The 14,951-nt window shown below is 44.5% G+C and overlaps 1 long non-coding RNA gene across 1 annotated transcript; it reads left to right on the top strand.

Moving 5' to 3' along the window:
• The first annotated feature begins 202 nt into the window (after positions 1-202).
• LOC140738997 (uncharacterized) lies at positions 203-7,147 on the top strand. Its single transcript, XR_012101521.1, has 3 exons — positions 203-680; positions 1,120-1,203; positions 6,461-7,147. It is a non-coding gene; the product is annotated as an uncharacterized lncRNA (long non-coding RNA).
• The last annotated feature ends 7,804 nt before the right edge of the window (positions 7,148-14,951 follow it).

The following is a 14,951-nucleotide window of genomic DNA, read 5'->3' as shown; positions in this document are numbered from 1 at the left end:
CAGCATTGCTGGTGTGGTGTTGTTTGTGGAGCATGCAGCATTGTGATAGGCAAACGGGAAATTGGAGAGCATCTGATTCAGTGTTGGTGTATTGCTTGCAGTGCCTTCTTTAGATTCTGGACAAACCTTTTCACCAAGTCATTTGTAGCTGGGCGATACAGTGCAGATATAACGTGTCTTATTCCATTCATTTTCAGGAATGCCTGAAACTGTTCCACATCAAATTGTGATCCATTATGACTGACAAGTGTTCTGGAACACCAGTATTGGAGAAGAGGCATCTCAACACATCAACAATATGTGAGGCTGTAGTGGAGTCTGTTGGTAAAACTCCAGTAGCTGCATCCTCTACTATCGAGAAATTCTGTCCATGAATGATCCAGCAAAATCCACATGAATTCTCTTCCAGGTCAATGCAGGCCATTCCCAGGGATGGAGAGGTGCTGCTCTTGGTATCTTCTGGGTATGTTGGGACCCTGAACAGAGCACGGCAAGCTGCTCGACCTGCTGATCTACCCCAGGCCACCAGACAAAGCTTCGAGTCAACACTTCATTTTGACCACACACAGATGACCAGCATGTAGCTCCTCCAACACTTCAGCTCTCAGCTTGGATGGTACAACAACTCTCAATCCCCACATAGGTCAACCCCCATCAAGGGCAAGTTCATCGCGGCACTGGTAAGAATAGGGGGACTGCATATTACAGACATTTTGGGCACCCATGTAGACCTGAAGCTGCGTGGCATTTTTTCTGGTTTCCTTTTGGAACATCTCTGCTATAAGACTTTCGATTTGCATCAAGGCGAGTGTCCACATTAGTAAATTTTTCAGTTATTTCCTTTTCCAAGGGTAAATGAGACAATCCATCAGCATTTCCATGATTAGTTGTTCTGTTGAATTCAATCTTGTAGTTATGTCCTCCAAGAAATCGAGTCCATCGCTGTATTCATGCTGGTGCTGTTAGTGGAACACCATTGTGTGGATTGAAAATGGACACCAGTGGTTGAGGATCAGTAATAAGGGTAAAATCTCTCCCATACAGGTACTTGTTGAAACATTTTGCACTCCGAACCAGACTAAAGGCCTCTGTCAATCTGTGCTTTATTTTTCTCTGCAGCAGTAAGGGAACATGATTCAAAGGCAATGGAGCGTTCACTTCCATCACTCATAACATGTGACATGACTGCACCTATACCATAAGGTGAGGAATCACAGGTAAACTTTACTGGATGATATAGGTTAGGTGAGTGGGCAAATTCATGGCAGATGCAATTTAATGTGGATAAACGTGAGGTTATCCACTTTGGTTGCAAGAACAGGAAAACAGATTATTATCTGAACGGTGGCTGATTAGGAAAAGGGGAGATGCAACGAGACCTGGGTGTCATTGTACACCAGTCATTGAAGGTGGGCATGCAGGTACAGCAGGTGGTGAAAAAGGCAAATGGTATGTTGGCATTCATAGCAAAAGGATTTGAGTACAGGAGCAGGGAGGTTCTACTGCAGTTGTACAAGGCCTTGGTGAGACTGCACCTAGAGTATTGTGTGGAGTTTTGGTCCCCTAATCTGAAGAAAGACATTCTTGCCATAGAGGGAGTACAGAGAAGGTTCACCGGATTGATTCCTGGGATTGCAGGACTTTCATATGAAGAACGACTGGATCGACTAGGCTTATACTCACTGGAATTTAGAAGATTGAGGGGGGATCTTATTGAAACGTATAAAATTCTAAAGGGATTGGACAGGCTAGATGCAGGAAGATTGTTTCCGATGTTGGGGAAGTCCAGAACGAGGGGTCACAGTTTAAGGATAAAGGGGAAGCCTTTTAGGACTGAGATGAGGAAAAACTTCTTCACACAGAGTGGTGAATCTGTGGAATTCTCTGCCACAAGAAACAGTTGAGGCCGGTTCATTGGCTATATTTTAGAGGAAGTTAGATATGGCCCTTGCAGCTAAAGGGATCGGGGGTATGGAGAGAAAGCAGGTACAGTGTTCTGAGTTGGATGATCAGCCATGATCATACCGAATGGCGGTGCAGGCTCGAAGGGCCGAATGGCCTACTCCTGCACTTATTTTCTGTGCTATGTTTCTATATGGGTCATAATGTGTGAGTACAATGTCTGACATCACGATATCCTTTGTCTTTTGTCACACTGGTTTATCCATTGCCATTTCTCCCTGATCTCAAGTAATGAGCTTAGGGGGTCGAACACTGTTATAACAGGAACCTGCTAGTAATTGACAAACCCTAAAACAGACCACAACTGTGAGCCATCCTTTGGAGTTGGAGAATCCAACGCTGCTTGATTTCTCTCAGCACGCTTGTGTAAATCTTGTGTGTCAATGGTGTGACCGCAGTAAGTGATACTTGGTTTAAAGAATTCACATTTGTTGCATCATGCTGTGAGTCCAGAATATTCTAACCTTTCTAACACTGTCTTAAGAGTTTGGAGATGTTCCTTGTCATCCCCTCCTGTAACAACGTATGTCTGGGAAGCCTTGCAGCCACTGGCCCTTAGCTTTCTGTCAGAGTGCAGGAGCAGGTGCCGCTCCAAAAATAAGCTGATTATAGTGATAAAGCCCTTTGAATATTTATGGTGAGAAACACTTTGTACTCTTCTTCTATCTCCATCTGTAGGCCTCAGCTAAGTCCACTTTGCTGAAATGTTTCCCTCCAGAAAGGTTTGCAAAGATATCCTCTATCCTGGGCAGAGGGTATTGATCTACAGTGAGTACTGAGTTGATGGTGACCTTAAAATCACCACAGATCCTGACAGACTCATCCATCTTGGCTACTGGGACCAGTGGCATTGTCCATGGGCTCCCCTCAATCTTGGAAAGAACATCCTCAACCTCCATTCAATCTAGTTCACTGGCTTCTTTATCACAGCAGGTATATAGAACCAGGTGGGCTTTGTAAAGCTTGGATGTAGCTTTTTCATTTTAACACAATTTTACCCTTGATATGTTTGCGTTTTCTAATACCATCCTCGAACACTGCTGTGGCATCATCCTGTAACTCCCTTAATTCACTTCTCATTGAGTTTATTGCAGGGGATGTGCATGCAAATGGTGGATGGATTTCAATGCCTCCCAGTCCTGTGACATTCTCATCATTATCAGATATTTCATCAACAGCATGCAGATAAGTGCTCCTTTTCAAACTGCAACTTAACTTTTTCTCTTCCCTGCGGGGTCCTTTTACTTGTGTCTGCCCATCGTGCTCTTTGTACAGTATGTGTCCTATTTTGTTGCATTTTCTGTAAGTTTTACCATTGCATTGGTCAAGTATGTGTGAGCCCCTGCAACAACAGTGACGCAATTTGTTCAGATCCACCGTACTGACAGGAAAATTCCAAATGAGGCTTGTAGACCATGAACTATAGCGTTGGACCACTATATAAAATTGTGCGGGAGTTCCAATGAATATCAAGGAAGGTTTTAATGCTGTAGATCAAATCCTCACACGTCGAGCATGTGTGAATGAACTGGAGCTGGCAGGCAGAGGTCCAAAAGCAGGATTTTTCAACAGAGTAGACTCATTACAAGACAGGAAATGGAAATAATTTTAAGAGGTTGATGAAATGGATGAGGAGGCCTCGGACACAGGGATTGTTTCACAGCCACAAATCTCTCCTGCCTAACAGAGCAAGCGTGACCCCCCCCCCCCCCACCCCATCAGGAAAGATCTCATCCCACAAGGGTGAGAAATCCTCCACTGCAATTAAAACCTTAGGCCTGGTGGGACAATTAAAAAATTACTCTGCTGTGGATGCCTGTAGAGTAGTTGTATTCTATAATGTACTGTGGATATAGAGTAAGTTGAGATGCATTTTATATTGAGTTGGAGTTTATAGCTAAGCGGCGAGGAGTGTTGTATATTTAATATTTGAGTAATATTGTAAATATATTGTTTGATTAAGCATTCTTCGTTAGTTTAAATAATTGATTATGGGATATATGCACCTGAATACCACTCTCATCATGCTACCACGTCAAATGTGTACACCTTGTTTAAAGCACATCTGTTCTTGTGCCTATGTTTCTTGTTCTATATTGTAGATAACAAGCAAAGCTGTTAGTCCCTTGGCTCTATTTATCACAAAATCTGGGCTCTTAAATCAACCTTTCCCTCCATCCATGCTGCCTCAGTTTTCAGCACTTTTGCTAATTACAAAGCTATTATTGACAAAGGATGTTGCAATTACAGCTAATTAAGCCAGCTATTCTTTGCAACTTGTGTTGACCATCCATATTTTCTTACAAAGTAGGAAGTCATTCTTAGAAGGTCGAAGGGTGCCAATTCATATAGGAATCCCATTCTCCTGTTCATTTTGCTTATAACCTATGCTCCCAACATTCTCATCTGCTCCCGCACACTTTGGACCATTTACCAACATACCAAGAGCAATGTATGGAGGCCAGGGGGCTGACCAGCTCATACATTTTGGGATGTGGGAATAAAAAAGAGCACCTGGAGAAAACCCACAGAAAGATGCAGGGTGCATGGAAACTCCACATAGATGGCATCGGAATTCAGGATTGATCCCAGATTGCTGGCACTCTACTATGTCACCCCTTTTTCAGCACCTTCTCTTGGGTCGATGGACCAAATGGTCGATTTCCTGATTGCTGGCTCAGAGCCTCAAATCCTCTCCTCCTATGAGCTCCCAATAAACATCTTGTAAAGATAAAATAAATGAGTTATTTTGGATTTGTCTCCTGGAAAGGAATTAATGCGTGACTCATATCAAAAGCAGTTTGTTTTCGCTAATTCTCATAACAGACCCCTCCAAAGACAATCAATCTTTAAGGCAACATGATATTAATTATTTCAAACAGCAGGAAGGCGGAGATATCTGTCAGGGTTTGATAGTGCACAAGCAAGTGACTGTGAGTGTCCTGAGCCAAATGCTTTGATGTTGAAGTGTATTTACTGTTGGTGCAAAGAGGAGAAAGCTTGAGATATAATCTGACTGAAATATGTACATTCCTCAGTGTGCCTGGAAAGATGAGGATACAGAACATTTCCCAATGTGGGACCGAGGGCAGAGTTCCAGCTAGGAGTTTTCCATTGAAGGAGGAAATAAAGGGCATGAGAATAAAGAAAAGCTTGGGGTGGGAATATGAAGGCTGTTAATAGGGACTGAGGGCACAGTGAGTTGGTCTTTGACCGTGAGTGAGATGAGTCTAGCGGGGGCTGATTGGAGGTTGAAGGTGTTGGATTGGGCTGTAAAAACCTGGTTTATACCAACATCACTGGCGAATACAAATCTGCTCCCTGCCCCCACCTTGGGTATTCTGACCACTTACCTGTAATGGTAATTCCTGCATACAGACCATGGGTTTAACAAGTCAAACCAGTTCAAAGGGAGATAAGCACAAGAGACACTGCAATGCTGGAACTCCAGAGCAGCACACACAAAATGCTGGAGGAACTGAGCAGGTCAGGCAGCATCTATGGAAATGATGAAGGATCCTGACGAACGGTTGTGTGTGTTGCAAAGGGAGATAACGACTTGGCCAGAAGGACTTGCAGGACTGGTTTGTAAAGGGAGCCGGCTACCTGCGACTATCACATTAACATGACATTATGCGAGATCTGTGGCTATATAGAGAAGTGCAGTGAGGAGGTCACCATTATTAGACGCATCTGTGTAAGGGGAAATTCAGAAGTCATGGCTGACAGAAAAGATCGAGACATGGCTAAGAGATCAGAATGCTGCTTTCAGATTGGGGGACAAATCAGTTCTCAGGTTAGCAAGAGCTGCACTTTCCCACACTATCAGGACTTATTCACAGAGAATATACAGCCATTTCTGTAACACCAGAGACACAAGGCGATTGTGGCAGGGCATTCAGGCTATAGCAGACTGCAGGTCCGCCCTACGCATCAGCGACAGTGATGCATCTCTTCCTGATGGGCTCAATGTCTTTTATGCTCAGTTTGATGCACAGAACGATGTCCTGGTTAGGAAGGCCCCACCTCCCTCTGAGGAGCAGGCACCCTGTTTGACCATAGCTGATGTGAGGAAGACACTAGCCAGGACCGTGCAACCCAGTTAACAGAGGCTCTAATAGACATCCTCAACGTCTCTCTAGAGCAGTCTACTGTCCCCGCAGGCTCCAACATGGCCACCATCGTCCCAAGCGGGTGGCAGTAACCTGCCTCACTGACTACCGTTTAGTGGGGCTGATCTCAACAATAATGACGTGCTTTTAGCGGCTGGTTAAAGGTCACATTAAATCCCATTTTCTTGTTACGTTGTATCCTTATCACTCAATTTGGTCCACTGATGATGTCATAGCCTCCACGCTCCGCCCCGTCCTGTCCCATCTGGAAAAAGGTACACCAGGATATTGCTTATTGACTTCAGCTTGGTGTTCATCCCTTATTCCTTAGAAGCCAGTGGGTAAACTGTCCTCATTGTGTCTCAACACCTCTCTCTGACTTCTAGACAGGAAGACTTCAGTCAGTTCATGTTGGCAGAAGCATCCTTAGCTCCATCATGCTGAACAAGGGCACCTGCCAGGGCTACATGCTGTACCCACTGTTCACGTTGCAGATGTGTGACTACACTGACAGATCCAGTTCAAACCAAATCATCAGCTACAGTGGTTGACCTCATCAACAACAAAGACATCTGGGAGTGCATCAAACGACGATCTCACTCGTTTGCTCAACACCACCTTTTAGTCAAGAAAGCACAGCAGCATCTCCACTTTCTGAGGAGATTGTGGCAAATGAGGAACCCTCCCCACCCCCAACCCCCCCCATTCAGGAGCACCATCGAGAATGTCCTGGCCAGTTGCATCTCTGTCTAGTACGGGAATTGCAAAGCATCTAACTGCATGTCCCTAAAAAGGATTGTGAAGGCTGCTGAGAGGATTATCAGGGTCTCTCTTCCACCTCTTGGGGATATATATCAGGAAAGCTCCATGCATTGTCAAAGATCCCTCTCATCTGTCCAAAAACCTCTTTAACCCAAGCAGGAGGTATTGCAGCAGTAGGACAAGAGCTGCTAGGATGAGAAACAGCTTCTACCCCAGGCTGTAAGACTAATGGAACCCCTGCCACCACTCAGGTCTCATCACACATGAAACGCCAGTAGCATTATACAGTTTACTTTTTAACTTGTGGTGTAAGCGACCTTAACATCTGTTAATTTATTTGTAGTAATATTATTTTGTGTTGTGTGTGTGGGTTGTTGTATGCATAGGGTTGTATACCTTTGTCCAGAGAAATGTTGCTTTATTTGGTGGTGTACATGTGTACAGCTGAATGACAATAAACTTGACCTTGAATTAGAAGTACTTTTCTTGTAGCTTAACCTTCTTACGCTTGTTTGTATTTTAATATAATTAGCTGTATAGAGTACATGGGATTGCTCAGTGAGTTTTACAATGGTTATAGTTGTCTCTGTATTTTTCTGGAAGTTACTTCTTTTCAGAGGTGGTTGTCCCATTATTTGAATCAGGCTATTAATTGTTACCTGTTAGAATTTCAATGAAATTTAACATTATCAGTAGTCTAATATTAGAAGACCACATCCCCTCTGTTCTTCCTATTTCTGCGTTCACTCTCCACGTGCGTCCTCCTTTCTTTTCTTTGCTCTTGTAACACTTAATAAAAGAATCATAATCAACAAGTTTTATGCCTCATTCTTAACTTCTAAAGAACCATTGCATCAGGATCCAATGGAAGTGTCTGCCACTGCTGGTGGGATAGTGGGAGTTAATAAGGTGGTGAGAAGCCCCCAAGGAGACCAGAAAGTAATCAAATAGGACACGCAAATCAGGTTTCCACCCCCAACTGGGGATGTGCGCAGAGACGTCCCGAGCTTTAATTGCAGAAGTTCATTATAGAGTGACCTCAGAACAACATGAGCTAATTCCCTCGCTATGTTCCAAAGCGACATTGCACAAGGAGTCACATCTGATGTAGAACTGTGTAAGAGCCACTGCTGAGGAGAATTTCTGAGGTGTTGCAAATCACCCCAATAATGGTCACAATCAGCATTCAATGATGCTAAAAACAAATATTTGGATAATGCTGGAGAAAGCCGTGCACTATATATGACTGAATTTCTTGTTCTTACTAATAATCAAGTTCTCATTCTCATTCTGCCCCTGCTACCCACTGCTCACAGCTATCTGGACTGTTGCTTTTACTAACCCATCTCTTGTAAAAGCGCCACTCCCTTCTCTCAGTTCCTCCATCTCTGCTGCATCTGCTCTTAGGATGAGGCTTTTCATTCCAAAACAGTGGATATATCCTCCTTCTTGAAAGAAAGAGGCTTCCCTCCCTCCACTATCAATGCTTCCCTCGCACACATCTCTTCCATTTTGCACACATCAGCCCTCTCCCAATCTTCTGACGGTCACACCAGGGATAGGGTTCCTCTTGTCCTCACCTACCACCCCACTAGCCTCTGTGTCTAGCACATAATTTTCTGCAACTTCCACCAACTCCAATTCCCACCACCAACCTCCTCTTTCCCTCTCCTCTACTTCAACCTTACACAGGGATCACTCCCTATGCCACTCCTTTGTCCGCTCATCCCGCCCCACTGATCTTCCTCCTGGTACTTACCTTTGTAAGCCCCTACACCTCCTCCCTCACTACCATTCAGGGCCCTAAGTAGTCCTTCCAGGTGAGGCGACACTTCATTGCAAGTCTTTTATGGTATCTACTGTATCCAATGCTCCCAGTGTAGCCTCCTGTATATCAATGAGACCCAACGTAGATTGGGAAGCCATTTCGCCTTCGCTCCGTCGACCAGAGAAAGCAGGATCTCCCGGTGGCCACCCATTTCAATTCTACTTCACATTCCCATTTCGACACATTAGTCCATGACCTCCTCTGCTGTCGCGATGAGGCCACACTCAAGTTGGGGGAGCAACACCATATATTCCATCTGAGTAGCCTCCAACCTGATGAATGAACATCAATTTCTCAAACTTCTGGTAATGCCCCCCCCCCCCACTATCTCCTTCACCATTCCCTATTCCCATTCCCCTCTCTTACCTTATCTCCTTACCTGCCTATCACCTCCCTTTGGTGCTCCTCCCCCTTCCCTTTCTTCCATACTCTACACTCTCCTATAGGATTCCTCCTTTTCCAGCCTTTTATCTCTTTCACCAATCAACTTCCCAGATCTTTACTTCAGCCCCTCCCCCTCTCCTGGCTTCACCTATCACCTACCACCTTGTACTTCCTCCCCTTTTCCACCTTCTTACTCTGACGTCTCTGCTTCTTTTCCAGTCCTGATGAAGGGTCTCGGCCTGAAACATTAACTGTTTATTCTTTTCCATAGATGCTGCCTGGGCTGTTAAGTTCCTCCAGCATTTTAGAACATAGAACATAGAATAGTACGGCACATTACAGGCCCTTTGTCCCACAATGCTGTGCTGACCCTCAAACCCTGCCTCCCATATAACCCCCCACCTTAAATTCCTAGTCTAGTAGTCTCTTAAATTTTGTGTGTGTTGTTTTGTTCTATCAGGTTCATATATTGTATTGCCTACAAAGAAGAAAAGAAAATATTTGTTTGAATTTCTTTATCTTCTCAAATCATCTCTTCCGCCTCTGGCTGTAGTGGACCCAGATTGATTATGTTATACAATGCCGTTTATCATTTATGAAACCGCTGCTGTTTTGTCTTGATGGATTATGTTCAGATTTTTTAATATATAAATTGTTTTATTTTTGTTGGCTATGCATTGCAGGATCTTTAACCTTTTCTAAAAAGCTGACTACTTTTAACAACATTGTAAACTTTGTCTTTTAATCTTTATTGATTTTTAATTCCTTAGTTAGCCATGCATCAATTACTTTTCATGTTGCTTATAGATGGATTATCAAAACTAGTTTTTGATATCCAAAAGGAAAATGCTACAAATGCTGAAAATCTAAAATGCTTAAAATACTCATCAGATCAAGTTATCAGAAGATTTCAGATGAAATGTCACCAATCTCTAATGTTATTTTCCATAGACGCTGATGAACCTGTTCCACTTCCAACATCTGGAGTACCTTTGCCCATGTGCAATGTGTGAATGACAACAACGGACTCTGGAAACAGTTATACTCGGACATGGTTACAGTACCTGGTGTACTGACCTCGACACTGAGAGTGCACTTTAAGCCAGCCCATTCCATTAGTTCACAGCTCAAGCTCATGACTCCAGTTACATAACTTTCCTTTATATCACATGATATTCTTCCTTATAAGCTGATCCACTTGGAGAAGTATGAACCATTAAATATCAAAAAAGTTCACAGTATTGATACTAGATGTTCACGGTTAGTATTTCATTGCATGTTGGTGCTGCGACAAAACCACCAGCGTATTGCTTTATGTGATGTACTAAGACAGCCCACCAACTTCAATAACTGGTATGCAAGCATCAATATTAAGTCCACAATCAATTCCTTGGTCTTACTGATGTTCAGTGCAAGATGGTTGTGACACCATTCAACCAACTGATCCATCTGACTCCTGTATGTCTCAAAGGTTCAAAGGCACAATTTAATATCAGAGAAATGTATTCAATATACATCCTGAAATGTTTTTTTTCTTCGCAAGCATCCTTGAAAACAGAGGCGTGCCCCAAAGAATGAACCACGGTTTAATGTTAGAACTCTAAAGTCCCCCCCCCACTCCCCCTCCCAAGCGTAAGCAGCAGCGAGCAACACTCCCCCCTCCTCCCACCGGCAAAAGAAAAGCATCGGCACTGCCGCAGAGCACTCAAGCGTGAGCAAAGCAATAGCAAAGACATAGAACTGCAGTTGCCCCAAAGACTTTGCATTTCACCCAGAGCCCCAAGATCCTAGGCTTCCGAATTCAAGCCGGACTCTTAGGTATACCAAACAACAGCTAGTTACGGTACCCCGAGAGCGGGTCCCATTCCCACAAACGCAAAGAACCATAGGCAGCATATAACTCCAGATCAGGTCTTCATAAGGGATATTAAAGATGGAAATAGAGCTGTTTCCAAAGATAAGCAAAGGAGTCGCTGATAGGCACCATTAACCATCCTAAGCGCCGCCTTGGTCCTCCTCGTCACCATTTGAGATTTTGCCTAAAACAGTTGTGTTATTGGCAAATTTCTAGATTGTGTTTGAGCTCTGCATAGCTAGCCATTGGTGTAGAGAGAGTAGAGCAGTGGGCTAGGGACACATCCTTGATGTATGCCAGTGTTGATTGTCAGCGAGGAGGAGATGTTATTTCTGATCCACACAGACTGTGGCCTCCCGATGAGGAAGTTAAGGAAGACCAGTTGAAGAGGAAGGTGCAGTCGCAGGTTTTGAAGCTTGTTGATTAGTACTGTTGGTATGATGGAGTTGAGTGCTGAGCTGTATTCAGTAAATTGCAGACTGACATATAGTAGGTATTGCGGTTATCCAGGTGATCCAAGGCTGAGTGCACAGCCAAAGAGATTGGATCCACTGCAGACCTATTGTGGTAGGAGGCAATTAGCAGTGGGTCCTGATGTTTGCTTGGGCAGGAGATGATCAAAGAACTTCATCACAGCAGATATGAATGCAACAAAGTGATAGTCATTGAGGCAGCTCACCCTTCTCTTCTTGAGCCTTTTTGAAGCAAATGGGAACCTTGAACTGCAGCAGTGAGAGATTGAAAGTGTCCTTCAACACTCTAACCAATTGTTTGGCACAGGTTTTCAGTGCTCTACCAGGTACACAATTAAAGCTAGGACCTGCCCTTTATCATCATCCTTTCAATCAGCCCTGGCTCCTGCTGTTTCTGAAGAGCCACCTCCTTCTCTCTCTTGTCAGTCAAAATCAATAATACCAGTCAATCAATAATCCTGCACCTTCACACCCCCCTGTCAATTAACCGCTGTACAGCTCATCCCGCTTATTATTGTCAATACTTCCAAACCTGCCTATATTCTGTCAATCATCACCAATACCCTCCCCCTACACCCTGCCCCCTTCTCACTACTTCTTTACCATTTGCCCATTTTGTTGAGCCCCTTCACTCTGTCTGCTGCAAAAGGTGTGGTTACTTAGTGGTCATCCATTTCAATCCAGCTTCCCATTCTTCCATGTTTGTCCATGGATTTCTCTACTTCCACGATGAGTCCAAGCTCTTTGGTCAAAGGTCTGGTCAAGATGGCGCCGAACTGCAGTCTCCATCAAAATGGTGGCTCAGACTTAGTTGTGTTTTCAGTTCATAAGGATGGTTTTTGCAACAAAGAAGGAGAGTTAAGGGTCAGTTTAGTGTTGAGGGAAAGTGCTGTTGTACTGCTTTTTGTGTTCTGTGTTGTTTTATCAAGCACTATGGGCATGCTACGTTGGCACCAGTATGCGTGGTGACACTTTCAGGCAACCCCAGCACATTCCTACCTGTACTGGTTATTAATACAAATTATACATTTCACTATATGCTTGCACGTACGTGATAAATAAATCTGATTCTGCAAATCTGAAAACTCAGGTTGGAGGAGCAACACCTCATATTCTGTCTGTGTAGTTGATGCACCATCAATAACTCTCGGAGATGGGAGGCGAACGATAGGCTTTTATTAGCTGCAAGAGACCACCATTAGTAGCAAGAGACCACCACACAACATCCTGGAGACTGAGGGAGGAGCAGTGCCTCCAATCGCCTTTATACAGGAGTCTGTGGGAGGAGCCACAGGAGCAGTCAGCAGAGGGGCGTGTCCAGTGAGGGGTATATGTAGTTCACCACAGTAGTCTCCACCCTGATGGCATGAAATTGATTCTTCTAACCCCCGGTCATTTCTCCCAGATTTCTCTCAGATTTTTGTATCTTCTGCCTGATGGGAGGGAGGTGAAGAGGGAATAAAATACCTTACTTTGAACTGAGTGGGTTAGGTAACATAGGGAGGGGTGGGGAATGCAATCAGAGCATAAAGGGCAGGTTCAGACAATGTTTTAAGGAGAGGGAGAGGTGTTGCGATCTCTCCCTCAATATTCTTCCTTCCCCTCACGAGCTCCCCCACTCCCCCACTCCCACCTCCAGTGAGCTCACAAAGGGACATCAGCTTCTCTGTGACATCACACAATTGCCTCGCCTTGGCAACAGGCAGTGAGATGACGTTTGAGACAAACATTTCCGGGGTGAGCCCAGAGAGTGAGGAGCATCTCACAGCCTCTCTCTGTCCAACACACCGCCGAAGTCCAGCTTAGGAATCTCTGCACTGTACGGCAAACAAACTCATTTCTAATTAGACTGGCACCTGCTTGCCAGGCGACAGAGGAAGGGTGATGGAACCAGAGAGAGGTGGGTGTTGGGGGTTTTATGGATGAGAGTGCCGGAGGGCTGATAGGGAGAAGGAACACACAGTGATCTCCCCTTGGATGCAGAAAGTGTGCTGTAGTGTGTGAATATGCATGGGAGGTCACAAGGTAACAATTTGGCTAGGACTGCAGTGAGGGGCAATTTATCAGAGGTAAATTGTTCATGATGGCAATTTCTATGTGTCCTCCTCCCCCTCCCAGGACTGGAGGTCAAACACATCATCCTGTCCCATTCTGGGAGCACCCCATCATCTCCTGTTCCAGGAACAGCTGACAAACATCTTGCCCATCTTGTCCAATGTGCTATCTTCTCCCCCATTCTCTGGGAGGGTTTTGTGTGTTGAGGGTAGATGTGATCAAAACTGACACAGACGATCCCTGGGTCAGAACAAAGGGTGAAGCTCCCTCCACAACATCCCATCACACACCTTCTGTCACATATCACCTCACACCTCCCAGCTCCTGTTGCTATTTCCACTCTCCCCTCATCTGCCTGTCACCCCTCCTCATCTGGATCCACCTTGGCCCTTCCCCTCACCACTTCATTCCAGCTGTCATCCTCTCTCTCACTTGATCCAGATGAAGGGTCTCAGCCCAAAATGATGACTGTCCAGTTCTCTCCCCAGATGCTGCCCAACCCGCTGAGTTCCTTGGGTAGCTGTTCACCCTTTGCTCGAGATTCCAGCAGCTGCTTTCTATGTTCCCTTGTCTCTTGTCAGGGAATCATCTATCAGTGATCTGAATGCTAGTGTAGTCAACTGGATCAGCAAATTTGTGGATGACACCAAGATTGGGGGCATAATGGACAGCAAGGAAGGGTATATAGGGGTAATTGCAAGAGGACGAGAATATAAAAGCAAGGATGTAAAGCTGAGGCTATATAAAGCATTAGTCAGACCACATTTGGAATATGGAGAGCAAGCTTGGGCCCCTTATGGAAGAATGGATGTGCTGATATTGGATAGGGTCCAGAGGAGGTTCACAACAATGGTCCTGGGAATGAAAGGGTTAATGTCTGAGGAGCATTTGATGGTTCTGGGCCTGTAAGCTCTGGAGTTCAGAAGAATGAAGGTGATCTCACTGAAACCAATTGAATATTGACAGACCAAGATGGGGTGAACTTGGAGAAGGTGCTTCCTATAGTGGGGGAGACTAGGACCAGAAAGCACAGCCTCAGATTACAAGATGTCACTTTAGAACAGAGATGAGGAGGAATTTCTTCAGCCAAGGGGTGGTGAAACTATGGAATTCATTGTGGAGGCCATGTCATTTTTTAAAAAATGAATTAATTGATTCTTGATTAGTAAGCATGTCAAATGTTACAGGGAAAAGGAGAATGGGGTTAAAAGAGTTATTAAACAGCCATGATGGAATGGTAGAGAAGACTTGATGAGTCAAAGGGCCTAATTCCACTCCCATGTCTTATGGTCCTACGTTTATCAAAGCTTGCAGTGGGATCTGGACCAGCTGGAAAAATGGGCTGAAAAATAGCAGATGGAATTTAATGCAGACCAGTGTGAGATGTTGCATTTGGGAGGACAAACTAAGGTAGGATTTACACAGTAAGGCACTGAGGAGTGCAGTAGAACAGAGGGATCAGGGACCACACATACATAATTCCTTGAAACTGACATCACAGATAGATAGGATTGTAAAGA

This window comes from Hemitrygon akajei, chromosome 14 (genome assembly GCF_048418815.1).
Source record: "Hemitrygon akajei chromosome 14, sHemAka1.3, whole genome shotgun sequence".
NCBI classification, from domain to species: domain Eukaryota; kingdom Metazoa; phylum Chordata; class Chondrichthyes; order Myliobatiformes; family Dasyatidae; genus Hemitrygon; species Hemitrygon akajei.
This window is presented reverse-complemented; position numbering and strand designations above follow the sequence as displayed.